Source organism: Triturus cristatus, chromosome 10 (assembly GCF_964204655.1).
Source record: "Triturus cristatus chromosome 10, aTriCri1.1, whole genome shotgun sequence".
In the NCBI taxonomy this organism is placed as follows: Eukaryota; Metazoa; Chordata; class Amphibia; order Caudata; family Salamandridae; genus Triturus; species Triturus cristatus.
The window spans coordinates 1,059,576,980-1,059,591,894 of record NC_140593.1 but is presented as its reverse complement, the minus strand read 5'-3'; the positions used below and the strand labels follow the sequence as shown (position 1 = coordinate 1,059,591,894).

The 14,915-nt window shown below is 45.6% G+C and overlaps 1 protein-coding gene across 2 annotated transcripts in view; it reads left to right on the top strand.

The window, feature by feature from the left end:
- SDK1 (sidekick cell adhesion molecule 1) overlaps positions 1–14,915 on the top strand; it is a 2,285,003-nt gene that overhangs the window by 1,645,502 nt on the left and 624,586 nt on the right. The window lies entirely within an intron of this gene.

Here is a 14,915-nt window from a genome sequence, read left to right as displayed (position 1 = left end):
CGTGGTTGTTATTCCCACTACCTTCTGGTTCCCAAGAAGGGCAAAGGGGGCCTACGCCCTATCTTGGACCTCAGGAGCGTCAACACCTTCCTCCGGAAGGAGAAGTTCAAGATGCTCACTGTAGCTCAGGTTCTGACTGCCCTAGACCCTGGAGACTGGATGGTAGCGTTGGACTTGCAGGACGCTTATTTCCACATCCCCGTCCTGCCGGCCCACCGGCGTTACCTGCAGGTGTTCACGGACAACACCACTGCCATGAGGTATTGCAACAAACAAGGCGGGGTGGGGTCGTGGACCCTTTGTCAGGAGGCTCTGCGCCTCTGGACATGGCTGGAACATCAGGGGATCACCCTGGTGGTTCAACATCTGGCGGGCTATCTGAACGCCAGAGCGGACGAACTCAGCCGCCGGTGCATGATAGATCACAAATGGCGTCTAAACTCGGACGTGACGCAAGGCCTCTTTCGGCAGTGGGGAGAGCCTTGGTTAGATCTATTCGCCACCCAAGAGAATGCGCAATGTCAGCAGTTCTGCGCGTTGGAGTTTCCAAGGCGGCACTCGCTCGGGGACGCCTTCCGTCGTGAGTGGAGTTGCGATCTGTTGTACGCCTTTCCGCCTATACCACTTCTGCCCAGAGTGCTGAAGAAGATCAAGCGCGACCGGGCCCAAGTCATCTTGGTGGCTCCGGATTGGGCACGAAGATTCTGGTATCCCGAGCTACTCAGTCTGTCGATCGATTCCCCGATACGACTGCCTCTTCAGGAGGACCTTCTGTCACAGCAGCAGGGAACGGTCCTCCACCCGAACCTGTCCAGCCTCCACCTCCATGCGTGGAGATTGAGCGGCGGCAGTTGATGCCATTTGACTTGCCTCCTGAAGTCTGTAATGTTATTCTGGCAGCCAGGCGTCCCTCCACAAAATCGGTATACGCCTGCAGGTGGAACAAATTTGTGGCATGGTGCACAGCAAAGGCTGTGGATCCCCTTTCCGTCCCTCTCTCTGAGGTTCTCCTCTTTCTTCTTTCCATGGCCCAGCAGGGCTCTGCTCTGGGCACCCTTAAAGGTTATCCTTCTGCTATTTCTGCTTTCTTGCGGCTTCCTGATCAGCCTTCTCTTTTCAAATCCTCTGTTGTTTCTCGCTTCTTTAAGGGCATTACTCACATGTTTCCTCCTGTCCCTTTCGTAATGCCTCAGTGGGATTTGAATCTGGTCTTGACGTTTCTGATGTGCGCTCCTTTTGAGCCACTTCATAACTGTCCCCTTCATCTCTTGACGCTTAAGACTGCTTTCCTGGTAGCCATCACCTCTGCTAAAAGGGTGAGCGAGCTCCAGGCTCTCTCTTCTAAGCCTCCTTTTCTTTCTGTCCATCCGGACAAAGTTGTTCTCAGGACTCGTCCTTCCTTTCTCCCTAAGGTCGTAAGTGCCTTTCACATCGGGCAGTCTGTTACGTTGCCCACCTTCTTTCCCCCTCCGCATCCTTCGAAAGAGGAAGAGAGGCTCCACCGTCTGGACCCAAAACGGGCGCTGTCCTTTTATTTGGACCGCACCAAGCAGTTCCGGGTGGACGACCAACTCTTTGTTGGCTACGTGGGCGCTAAGAAGGGGCGGGCGGTGCACAAGCGAACCATCTCTCGGTGGGTCGTTTTGTGTATCAAAGCTTGTTACTCCTTGGCTAAAAAGGAACCTCCTGTAGGGCTGAGGGCTCATTCCACTCGGGCCACAGTGGCGACAACTGCCCGGGGCCGGTGAGTCCCCTTGCAGGACATCTGTCAGGCAGCAACGTGGGCCTCGCTGCACACATTTGCTAAACATTATTGCCTGAACAGCTAAGTGCGGAGAGACGGCTTCTTTGGCCGTTCTGTTCTCCAGGACTTTCTGGTGTGATCTTGGTTTGCAGACCCACCACCGGGGTTGGTATTGCTGGGGTATCTATTCTAAGGTGAGGAATCTAACTAACGTGTTTCTTTCAGATGAACAAGTTACTTACCTTCGGTAACGATATATCTGTAAGAAACATTAGTTAGTTAGATTCCTCACCGACCCACCCATCCTCCCTGTTCTGGGAACTGATATCTAGGGTTGAGGTTATCCCTTTCAGGGCCCTAGAAATTTTAGGCACCAGTGTCGGTCTCTTGCATGGCTCTGCGTTCCTGGCGCGGAAAGCTATGCACAAGAACTGACGTCAGCGAGCGAGGGTGGCGTCTAAGTACTCCGACGATGTCATCCCGGCGCACGACGCCGACGACGGACGCGGAGCCGCAGACGACGCCTAGCGACGCGCAAGGGTGTTGCTGACGAAAAATCTTTCCGGATCCAGTCTGACGCATGGGGATATTCTAAGGTGAGGAATCTAACTAACTAATGTTTCTTACAGATATATCATTACCGAAGGTAAGTAACTTGTTCTTCAAGTCTATAGTCATATTTACATGTCACAAAGTTGCTGCAGTGCAAGACTGTTTCCGTCATCTACCTTTAGGTGTTTAAAATATTCCTGTGGAATGAAACCGGTATAACTAGTGCCAGCTCATTGTTATACTAGGTGGCTCCATAATGAGCTACAGGCAAGTTGTGGCAGCCACTAAACTGGCTCTTAGCAGCATATATAATAGAATACCAGTTGAATAACATAACATAACAGGTGTATTTGTAAAGCGCACCATTACCCGAAGGTGTCCTGGCGCTGAATAACAGATGTTTATTGTTACCCAACTCAATGGTGCAGACAAATGTCTCTGGCTAGGGCAGCAACAATCATTCCATCAGCTCTAGATGTGCTTCAACAACACAACCCTATTTATTTATTTTTATTCATTTAGATCTTTTACAAAGTGCTTTGTGGTCTATAGGCTTCTTAAGTGTGCGCTTGAAAACCAAAACCAAGGTGACTGAGAAAAGCTGGAACTGAAGGAGTTGGAGAAAAGCTGAGTGCACAGGAAGGGCTTGGATCTAACATTCTTCAATTGTACCTTTGAGGGTGGAAGTATCATTGAATACCAGTCAGAAAAGAAACATTTTAGGAAGTTTTCTGAATTGTAGTTAGTTGGATTCTTCTCTTATCCAAGCACTAGGTATTCCATAGCTTGGGCGCTGAACCCAAACAAATCTTCCTCTGTGCTTCAGGCTTCAGGGGGTGTTTGTTGGGTCAGATGAGCTGAGGTGGATGTCAAGTTAGTGGAGGTAACCTGAACCATTTCCCTAATATGCTTCGATCGTAATACAAAGTATCTTGAATTTGATCTTGGCTTTGACAGAAAGCCAGTTTAGAGCTTTCGTGTCTGGCTTTGCACGGTCAGAGCTAGGTTGGTGTAGGCAGATTTTGTCAGCCCGGTTTAATACAATGTTATAGTTGCATGTCTCTTCACAAAGTTCTCCTGAGAAATGGGCTGCTACGTGGTTTCCACGTACATCTGATATGGGAATGGTGCGGATCTAAAAGTGAATCTAAGAGTAGATGAGACAGAGAAGAATCTTGGTGTAGTCCTTATTGTACTCTGCAAGCGGAGGAGGCAGATGATTCTGAATTAGTTTGTTGGCTCTAGTTGTAGCAAATGAGTGGGTCCATGCAAGGGGTATCCGTGATACACCAGACCATTCTTTGAACCCAAGCCCCTTCTTCCCTTTAATGAGGCACTGACGGATACTTTATTGGGGGCTTGGGCAAATAAAAGCAAATAGTGAATAGTATAAACCGCTTAGATGTCTCAAATGAATTGATTCAAAGCAAGTTGAAGTTATGCTCGGTCTCCTCCTTAATAAATTTAAAAAACAGTTGGGAGGTCCTGGTGCATGAATATGTGAGCCGGGGTCAGGTTGGCCGTGTGTTTGCTACATTTCTATCCAATCCATACGATTGAGACTGAAACGTAGTGTCTCATCGAAGAGCCAATACTATCCAGCACATGTTTCCACGCTTGGAGAGTAATAATCCTAAGCGTGACACCTTGATAATGATTGTTAGTGCTACTGTTATGCTTGATCCAGAAAGTACATATATACATATGTTTCAAGGTGGACCTGGATCTCGCCCTAGTAGGCCATCCATAAGACGGTATCCTCGCCTTATATGACCAGGATACGTGTACTCTTATATCTACTGAACAAATTATGGCAGCAGGGGACCCAATGCTGCACCACCTGAAGTTATCACTGTGTTACCAAAACCAAGTTGCCCAACTCTAATGGACAGCTGCTCATTGGCCGTGCAGTAGAGACATTTCAACCAAAAAGAGAGGCAACAAACAAACATGAATACACAGAAAATGTATCCAGAATAAGACTAATAGATCTTTTTTATTTGTGTTTGTCTTTTATTTGGGTTCTTTATCCGTAGGCTGACACGCTTTGTTTCTAATCGGGCCCCGGGTGGGCCAGGTTCCAGGACATTATAGTAAAGGAGGGGGATACACAGTACCCCACTTCTGGGCTCATTGATGTCCTAGGGACCACCACCTCTCCGGGCCTGATAAAAGGGAAAATACAGGCGAAGATCGTATGGCCTCCCCCGCTGCCCCGGGGACCACCACCTCCCTGCGGCTTATTTTTTTATGAAAGCATACCCGGGGACCGCCACCTCCTCAGAGCTTTATCTTTAAACAAAGCGGGGGACCACGCGGACCTCGGCAACCCGGGGTCACCACCTCCCCGGGGCTTTACTTTTAATTAATATAGGGGGAGGCCGCACGCTCCCCCCCCGCCCTCCGCAGCCCTGGTTACCGCCCCCTCCCCAGGTCTTTTGTCATTGTGAATGCGGGAGCCGCGTGGCCTCCCCACAGTCCCAGGGACCACCACCTCGCACAGAGCGAATTGTGAGAAAGGAGGGGGCCACTCCATACATGGTACTGGGGACCGCCACCCCCCAGAGCCGGCTCCTGCAATGTCCCAGGATGCCCTGCCCACCCCTGGGACACAGCCGTTTGCTATGGTTTGGAGGGAGCTTTACTGCCCCTCCAGGCCATAGCAACCTGTGCTCTGCTTCTAGCGAGCAAGAGTATTTTGCTCTCGCTTGCTCAAAGCGGAGCCCAATTGCTTTGACCGAGAGGGAGCTGCATGTTCAGCAGCTCCTCTCTCAAAGCAATGCCGACTCCCACAGGATGCGGGGAGCCGGCAGGGACCGCGGAGCCTTGGGGCTCCCCTTGCGGTCCCCAACATAAGTAACTGGGTGCCCTAGGTGGGACCAGGGCACCAAGAAGAGAGGCTGGGCTCCTGGAGATAGGGTCCCCGGGGCCGAAATTGGCCCGGGAGGGGGGAGGTCCCTACCCTTTTTTATATATCTAGATTTTCTAAATAAAATAAAAGTGCTGGGCCCAGGGGTATGGGGTACCTGGGGCTGAATTTGGCCTGGGAGGGGGGGGGGGGGCGCTCGGCCCTCCTCTCTTCAATCTTCATAAGAATTTTTTTAAAGAAAGGTCGGGCCCTGAGGGATGGGGTCCCTGGTGCTGATATCGGTCGGGGAGGAGGGCCATGCAGCCTCCCATCCGTAATAAATTATAAAATAAGTTTTTTGAAAACATTTGCGGGAATGGTAAATCTCCGGAGGCCCCACCCCCTTTCTCCACCACTCTGCAAATGCATCTCCTGGTGCACTGCTGGGTGGGGGATGTGGTCCCTTTGTCCCCGCTGTGTGGGACTTACTGGGTGGTCCTTGGGGGCCAACAAGCCCAACTGTTACCTCCAGTAATCCCACACTGCGGTATTGCTGAAAGGTCTGTGGAGACCACACCCCTTTTCTCCACCACTCTTCAACTGCACCTCCTGGCACACTGCTGGCTGGGGGATGAAGTCCACTTCGATGCTAACGGTCCTTGGGGGCCAACAAGCTCTCCTGTTACCCCCAGCAAGGAAGAGAAGCTTAGCTCTTGGACTTATGTACCAATGATAAAACGTGTGAGACCGGATGGCCTACCACCCATTCGGATTCATTGTTTAAATAAACTGGCTTGAGGGCGCAGCTGTCGCCAGATAGTTAATTAAGCACTACTAGAGAGGGACTTGGCCCTTCCTACACATTGGGAGCCAGGAGTACATCTTTTGATTGGTCAGAAGTTGTGTGCTTCCCCAAAAAGTGCTTGTCCTCCACCAGCTGTGATCATTTTGTTCATCCAGCTGGCTGAGCTTGAATTTTCAGTGGCACACACATGACATTGTAATGCTGTAAATGTATCTTAGATACCAAATAATTTATGATGTTTGTCTTTCTCTGGCAGCAGCACAGATGAGAGCAAGGCAGTCATTAACATACATGTATCATTAGGTCTGGCTTGACAGTGCAACCAAGACCTGACCTTTTAACCTACACCAATCTTAGTCTACAGTTCTTTGCCTCCACAAAAGTGCATAGGCCATTTACTTGTAATGCTTCACATTATCCTGTGATTCTGGGCAAATCACTTAATCTCCCCGTGCCTGAATGTGTAATGTAAAACGCTCCAATACCTTCGGGTCGAGTTCGCGCTATATAAATATGCAACAAAAAAAACAAAAATGATACAACATTCCTTTAAAGCTAGACCTATTGGTGTTGCCAATGCTTGTTACAGATAACACTCGTGGCATAAGGTCATCAAATGTGGTGCTCGATTGGTCTCTGAACCATGTTTTGAAGAGTGTCAGTACCTGGAAATCCCCATCCACAAGGACTTCTGTTCAAGTGATGTTTGTTGGCTCAATTTAGTTATATTGCTCGGGTGTTGTAGGTGTAAGGGGTCGATTTGGCTGAGAACTACAAATGTCCTTATCCGACAGGCATTGTTAAAACCGGTCATACTGGCGCTTATAATTCAATGAAGGTGCTGGCATTTGTGTTTCGCAGTTCTGCAGTTCCTGGCGTTTGCAGCCCGAAGTCGCCGAATTGCATTTCTGTGGCCACTTTAATGTGAATTTAATCGAATATTGGTTGTTCCTCGTTTCCAGCGCCCCGGTCTAGCCTTCAGCGCGTTTATGCTATTGCACCGGAGATGCTTTTGGTGTTTCTGTGTTTTGACTTTCTGCCAGCTCTTTAATCAAGCTTTTTCCCCCACACTTGCTAATGTGGCTTATTTGAGTTGTGTTGTCTCCTTAGGACATCAGCGTGATTTATTCAGCAGCACATTATTTACTTAAGACTTTCATAGCGAATGAAAAATTGCCTTTTTGGCTCAGAAATGACTCCTGCAGAAAAGTCTGCGCTGAACTATGCTCAGAATTATAACATGAAATGGTGTGCACTGATCAGGCAGTGCTTTGGAAGTTTGATTACAGGTGCACACGTGAATTGCGTGTTTTTATTACGTGTTATGGTGTATTCCTTGTTTTCATGTTTTAGTATCGGAAATAAAATTTGGTTTTCCTAGAGTGTAAACTGCAAACGTGACAAATTTTGTTCTATACGAGGTCCCTAGAGGAGAGGCAAAGCCAAGGTCTTGGACTTCTGACAGAAGTGTTCATTTGTATGGAAATTAAAAGCATTTTATGGATTTTGTGAAAATCTCAATTATTTACGTTTTTAAAAATAAATAAATAGGACCTAAAATCATCTGAAACCTTATACGCCATAAGGACATTGCGCAGGATTTATAATATTAAGCCAGCCAATTGGGAAACAAGATTTTAAAGATTGTTCCATAATTGAACTTATCAATAGATTATATTTTTGAGTATTCATCCATGCCAAAGAAGACATCAATATAGGTCCCACTAACTTAAAACCCTAAAACTGTTGCATCTATGATGGTAAATAAGGTATTAAAACAGGAAATCAAAATTGAGTTTTGGTAATCCTAATTTTAAACAAGCAATGGCAAAGCCAAAAGGCCTGGCCATGACAACCGTGCAATGTTTTGTATTTCTGTATTCTTCCTTTCTTTAAAATATATTTATTGTGCAGAAAAAATGACAAATGTAAAAATAAAGGCGTGGCCAGGAACAGCAGGCATGTCATTGTAGTGCACTCTTTTTTTTAGGTGGCCAGCTAAAGTGCTAATACTCTCAATGGAAGAGAACCAATGCTTGTGGTGGACTGACCCATTGCCCAAAGCAGTGTGTGTTGTGTTGGCAGGCACAAAATGTCAGAAACACTTAAACAAACCAGTGGTTGAACAGTGCTTAACGAAAATCCCTCTTTGTATTTATTTTTATTAATACAGTTTTGAAAACTATGAGGCTGGCTCAATTGCTAAAGCTGCCTCGAAGCCAAATGTAAAAATTAGACTTGCAGAATTTCCACACTAAAAAAAAATGCCAATGCGCACCCGCACAAGAAGGCAGCAGCGGGCAGCCAGTTAAGGCTGGAGTGGTACGTCTGTCCCAGGCAAAGCACGCAGCATATGCCCATGGGGCTCGTGGGTATATTAGACATTCTGTTCACCAACTCAGAGCCAGCCCAAGGGTCTTGTGAGAGCGGATCCAATGAGAAGACAGATTACTGTTCCTTCCGCCCTTCTTTCTTCTGCTCAGGACATATTTGACCAAAAATCTAAAACTAGAGGCAGACATAGACCAGGGAGACTCCTGCAGTTCTTTGTGGACTCCGAAAGGGACCAGACTGGTTCTTGTACACTAGTTAAGTCAGCATCCCGGGCCAGATTCCCAGCTTACACACTCCGTTTCACACAACAATGCAACTTACATCCCAGTTAATCAGAGCATCTTAATCCAAAGCACTTCCCAGTAATTTTGACACATAGCCCACTAGCAGAAACATTAGAGCTGGTGTCGATCAGCACTCATATCTCTTACAAACATTTCATTCTGATATTTATTTTCTATCACTAAAGACAGGGGGCGCTACTGTCTATAGTGGAATACTCTGAAATAGTAAATAGTCACTAATGATGCAGCATTGAAAGATCTGAGCTGGTGAGAGATCTTTCCTCCAAATCCCAAAAGGATAATACAAACACTGGCTCTCTTCCATTGTGATATGAGTGTTGGTCAATGTCAGGTGTCCAAACTCACCCACTGCTGTTGGTAGCCCTGTCAGCGATGATCTGCAGCTTGTCATTCTCCTAAGGTTTTTCTCACCATCCTCGCACTTTGTGAAATAGCGGTATGTTGGCACCAAGATGGTGACTGGAAATCTGCGTCCTGGTGGCTAAGACCCCGGCTAGTGCCAAACCTCCCAGTTCTGGGGTTCAATGATCCAGTCTGCCCTTAGATGGGTCATCCTTCTCTGTGTCCGTCCAATGCTAGAGTCTCTCGCTGTAAGCCCCACGCCATGCAACTAGGCCAAAGACAGAGTTCCTCACTCAGCATTCGTTTGAGATTGAGTTAACAAAACTTTGTACGTTTCCAGACCATTCACACTCACATTTTGCTAGATGTTTTCACAAGCACGCCAGTCATCTGACTGCAGGTACATCACTCACTTCAGACTTGTCCCAGGGTTACCTTTTTACCTCATCCCTCCCTCTGTCTAAGCGATACGTCTTTGCGCTTCCTCCCGGGCTCTCTAAAGATGGCATCTCTGTGGCCTGCAGAAAACCAGCACCTGCATAGAACTTTCTACCCTAAAATGAGTCAGGAGCCTACCCCTCCAGGATACAATAATGTAAGCTCTCTGCCATTAGCTAGTTGCGTTCCATACTAGTTTAGAATTACCTCAAGTCTTGGCTGCATCAAGGATAAGATTCAAACAGAATCAGTGCCAACACATGCATATGATTTTGATGACCGTAGCCAGTCACATTTCGGTGCCATAAGAAGTAGCGCAATGGGCATTAATTGAGCCTCAGCGTGTGGCCCAAGTTGGAGCATATCGTTTTACTTTTCGTTTTTCTTTACACAGTGAAGGACAACTCAGAGTCACCCAAAAAAAGCTTTTCTTGTGGACAACGGTGCGCTGTGCCTCCAGAAAATCTGCAACCAAAAACCAATGGCTCTCATAATTGACTTTGCAAATTTTCGAAGTCCCTAATGCGAGCAAAGAAAATTGGCCACATCCCATTGTTTGTATAATAAGAGAGCCATCATTTGGTTGCAGCGCCCCCCTGATGCCACAGAACCTACAGCGCTATTGGTAGCTAAGTCCCTCCTTCCATGATCGGGCAGTGATTTAGGTTTCCTCAGAATTGCTGCAGAAATGTGCATGCTTTTCTAGCATAGACATACATGAATGAAAGAGTGAATTGCCATTGAATGCGTGCACACCAGACATGCATAACCGCTATATTCTAGTGCCAAGACTGGAACCATGGATCTGCTATGGAGCATCCGCATTACCTGCCATTTTGTCGTCAATCCATGCGTCTAATGACTCAGAATCCTATAACAAGGTTTACTTTTCTTGCTTCCAGGGAAGCATCTGTTGGGGTCTGCACCCTTCACTGGCCCGTTTGGTTTCAGATTTTGTAAAGCCTGATTTAGAAGACACTGGAGTGGTTTTGAAAGGTCCCACTTTATTATTGTCTTTTAGCCAGATAATATATTTCTTTTTCAGTTTTATATTTTGCTGCAGGTAATAGGAGAGAAAAACACGCCAGTTAGCTTTTTTAAATTGTCTACTACTCTCACTGTAGAGTTCAGCATTTCCCACCCTCCCTGGTAAACGCTGATTTATGAGGGCCAGAATGTAGATAGACAGTTTCTGATTGGATGCGCTGCTTCCTCGGAGGGGATTTACTCAAGATCAACAGAAAATTATTTCTGAAAGCCTGTTGGTCGTTAGTCTCAGTTAGGCAGCAGCAGTTTGCGGGATTGGTTGCCAGGAAGTCCAGGAGCCTAGCACAGTGCCTTTCGGCTATTGCGCGGCAGCCAATCAAAATGCTCGTTCCAAGGGTTGCTTGGAGGGAATCGGGCCGCGTGCTGGCGGTCTCGGTAAAACAACAGATTTATGTACCCTCCACGTTTGAAAGTCCTTTCCAACTCTCGGTCTCCTTTGAGTCAGACCTTGTGTGGTACATGTACGTGGTCAAGTTCTGCTTGGCGTTCGGAATTCTGCAAACCGCAGCCATGAGCTAAAATGAACCTGTCACCTGCAGTACAAGACCGCATGCATTCAGTACTTAGCTTTGGGGCCAGAGGAATAATACTTTAATATTTAAGCATTCATTATGTATGTCTCTTGTGGTAAGAATTGGAATTACTTTTATTGCGCAATTAATTAAAGTCGTTATAATGATATAGGAGCCATCACTAACTTACAAATAAAAAGACCCCGCACCTTAAAATAGTTAGCAATGTACGGTCATCATTCGACAACTGTATCCGCAGACAAACATTATTAATACCTAAAAGGGCAAACACTGACCTTTGTGCACAGAAGGAATGCAAACATACTGGCCCCAGCAAATATTTGTGTTGAGACCCCCAGGAGAGCTATAGTTTGTCACCAGTTTATTAGTGGGGCGGGGTAGACTTGTACCATGGCCACTCAGCTGTTTTTTTGTGGTACTTCTAGGGCAGTGCTTAATTTGAGCCGGTGGTTTCCGGTGCTCGGCAGGTCACTTAATTGTCAACACTGGCACTTATGACAGTCTGCCATATGGTGGCGCTGTCAGTCGAATTTACAGATGAGCACAACAACTGTTTCTTAAGTCAATATACAATAAAAAATGATTCATACTTACCACCCAGGCCGTTGTATAGCTTTGGGGTCCAGGAATTGTCGCGCTTTTAAGAGTGTGTGTGATGATTAGGAGTCTGTTGATGCTGTCATTGGCCCCATTGGCAGAGGCAACAGGTGGTGCAAGCTGTAGTGGCCTTCTAGCGAGGGCCCTGGCATTTTTTTTTTTTTTTTTTTTACAAACTAAACACTGTTCTAGGGGGCTAGGTGCACAGAACATATGGGCGTTATCAGCGGTAACCTCCAATAACCAGAAAGGACTTTATTAGCACCCTCAAAAGCTAAGAAACGAATGCCTAGCGAGCCAACCGGCAAGCAGCCTTCCCGGGGGCCTTTTTCGAATATCCTCAAATTGAAATGCTTAAATTGCTTCACGCACTGTTATCAGGTTCTGCGCATGCCTGACTAAGGCCCTCTTGCCCAGTGCTACTCAATGTGCAACTTAAAGTCGCTCATGCAGCGTTTTAAAGTGCTAGGCATGTATCCTGTGGTCAGTTTCTTGCCAGTGATAACCTGTACCAGAATAATCCACAGAATAAAGGACATTCCCTTAAACATACAGGGACAGTCTGATCCAGTGTGCAAAGTAATTTTAAATGGCATATTTTATAAAATTGTGTTTCATATAACGTACCGTTTCTAGGCGCTGTAAATAACTGATTCCTTAATTACTTAATTTATGGGACTCAATTTACGCACCTTGTAACAGGATGAGACTGTATTGATGAAATTCGAACTCCTGACTCTCAGACACTGCATTTTATCAAGGGTGAGCACTCGCCGATATATCCTGCCAAGGTACCTGAGTGCTTCTGATTAGCTTTAATTTAAATATTCATTTAGTGTTTGGAGCCATGGTTACCCAGGTGGTTCCCTCTATATTAATACATGCTCTCTATACTATGATTTTGCAACAGTGTCTTGTCAGTGGTGATGTTCTGTTTTGACTGGGCTGAAATGCGAAGTGGAAATATGGAATTGTCTTCTCCGAAATGTTGTCTGAGCACACACACCTGAGCTCTCTTGTTCCATGTTGTTTCTCACTCTGAATGGTTACTTAATGAGTCATTTTAGAATCACCTGCACCCTTTTTATTCTTTTACTTGTTTGAGTCATCTTGACTTTTGCAAGTTTATTAATAATTAGTTAACCTCATTTATTTCTTTTGGGCCTATATTACAGAACAGTGCATCAACCAACCAGTCCAAAAAATAACTGCTGCGCCCCAAAAGTGCAACAAAGCATTGTTTTCAGCACTGGCTGTTTCAGATGTTTTTGTATATGGAGGTTGCTGCAGATGTTATTTTTTGCACTGCTCATTTGTTGCTCATTTTGGTGCAAAACTACTTTCCACCAGTGAAGTTTTTGGAATCTGGCCAGGTAATGGAATCTGATCGCAGTTACTGCTTATTGCAAGCATTTGTTTTTATTTTATTTTTATTTTACCCCAGTCTTAATAAATATAACAATGACTAGGTATATAGTACATACTGCAAACTTACGTGCCTCAAGACGAGAATGACAGGTCTTATTCCCCACATCACTAGTGCAAATTTGACTAACATATGTAGGTGAAGGATTCTGTGAATTAAAGATCCATGTCGGCCCTTGGACTACTAATTGGACATCAATCTTAAAATAGGAAGAGGGAGATGTCCTTATAGAGTAGTGCTAGATTGCTACTTTTGACTCATGATGCCAAAATGCATGACTAATTTTAGTGACAGTGCATATGCATGTCCTGTAACATAGCCTTAGAGCCCGATGTAGCGGTCTCTACCGGCCATTAAAGAATAGCTGCCTATAGCTGCGCCTTTAGAGCAGATTGTTGTCAGTGATGTTGCACTGCACTAAAGCAGGCATCGATCAGAAATGTCAGTCTCCTGCTTTTTCGCAGCTCCACTAACCAAAGGCTATATTTGGCCTTAAAGTCAAAAAAAGACCATTGCATAAAAACAACATCTGAAAAGCCGTAAGTGACCACATTTTGTAGACAGTTTTGCCTGGAGAGTGACACATCAGGCTTAAAATGACCTTGATGTGATGGATGCAAGCTGCCATTTGACTTTAAGGTGAAGGCTGGAATAGCAGACACAGCCGGGAGACCGAGAAATGTGTAGATCAAGCAGGACAAATGTCTAAAATGATCTGGATAAAGTGCAGACATTTTAGACAGAAGGTGGAAAGCGAGGGAAAACAGAAATAAGAGCCCCATGGTCGAAGTATTCTAAAAAAAGGCACAGGGTAGGATAAAGTGTCTGCAAGGACTCAAGTTAGTGGTGAGGAGTTGGAGAAGAAGCTAGGGTTCCCAGGGCAGAACTTTTTTCAGGTGTTGTATCAATATATTTACGGCTATTTCACAACGGGGCAAACACCGCTGCACTCTAGGTCTAGATGATTTCCCCACAGTGATTGCCCCGGGTTGTTTATATTTACAGGGGCTGCCACTCAATACCTCGTGCTTTCTCTTTCCACCCTGCCGAAGAGCATTTTACCAACAGTATCTGCCACGTTTGTTACTGCAGTGGAAGCATCAAAATGCTCATCGGCAGGATAATGCGGCACATAGGATGCTTACCATATCAATAGCATTGGACATGAAGGCTGTATCACCTTAAAGGAGCACATTCTTGGTTCAAATGTGGCTCACAGTTCTTTGACTTTAATTAACTGGATAAAAGCTCAAAATCTTTGGGTATTGTTGCCGCTGAAGGCATGGGTGCTCGAAGACCTTTCCACTAACCAATTTGTAATTTTAGAAAATTTGGCAGCAGATAAAGCAGTTCACAGTTGCAAACTAGAAAATAAAAATAAAAGCCCTGATAACAAACAGTTAAGGGGTATTCAATTGCACGCAGTAAATGGGACTCAAATAAATTTTCATGAGCACCCCAAAGCAGTGATATGGGTTTGATGGTCTGCCTACTGCACATGTCATTAGGCTGAAGTCCCTTCAATGAGACTGCCCCCTAGTCAGCTTCTAATAAAGTAGGAAATGGGGGATAGTGGTTAGAGGCTGAGTAGCAGACAATGTAACTAGAATTCTCGAGTTTATGTCTAGGTCATGTCCTCCACATTTCTTCCAATACTGGATAAAACATTTTCCTACCAGTACTTCATTTTCCATATCTGCCAAAATTGCCTGAGTTTGGTAATAGATGGGACAAGTTATAATACATTGCATGAAAGAGGAAAAAATCTGTAAAACCTCTAAGCAGTGATAGGTAGTTTTGTTGTCTTGTTGTACCCTGTGCCATACTTATAAAGTGAGGTTTGGATGGAGCCATTATCTTGCTTCAAGTTACCATATCAAAGAGGCCGCTCTTGCTTCTCTGAAGAACCAAGGAACTGTTGTACACATGAATAATACCGTAGAA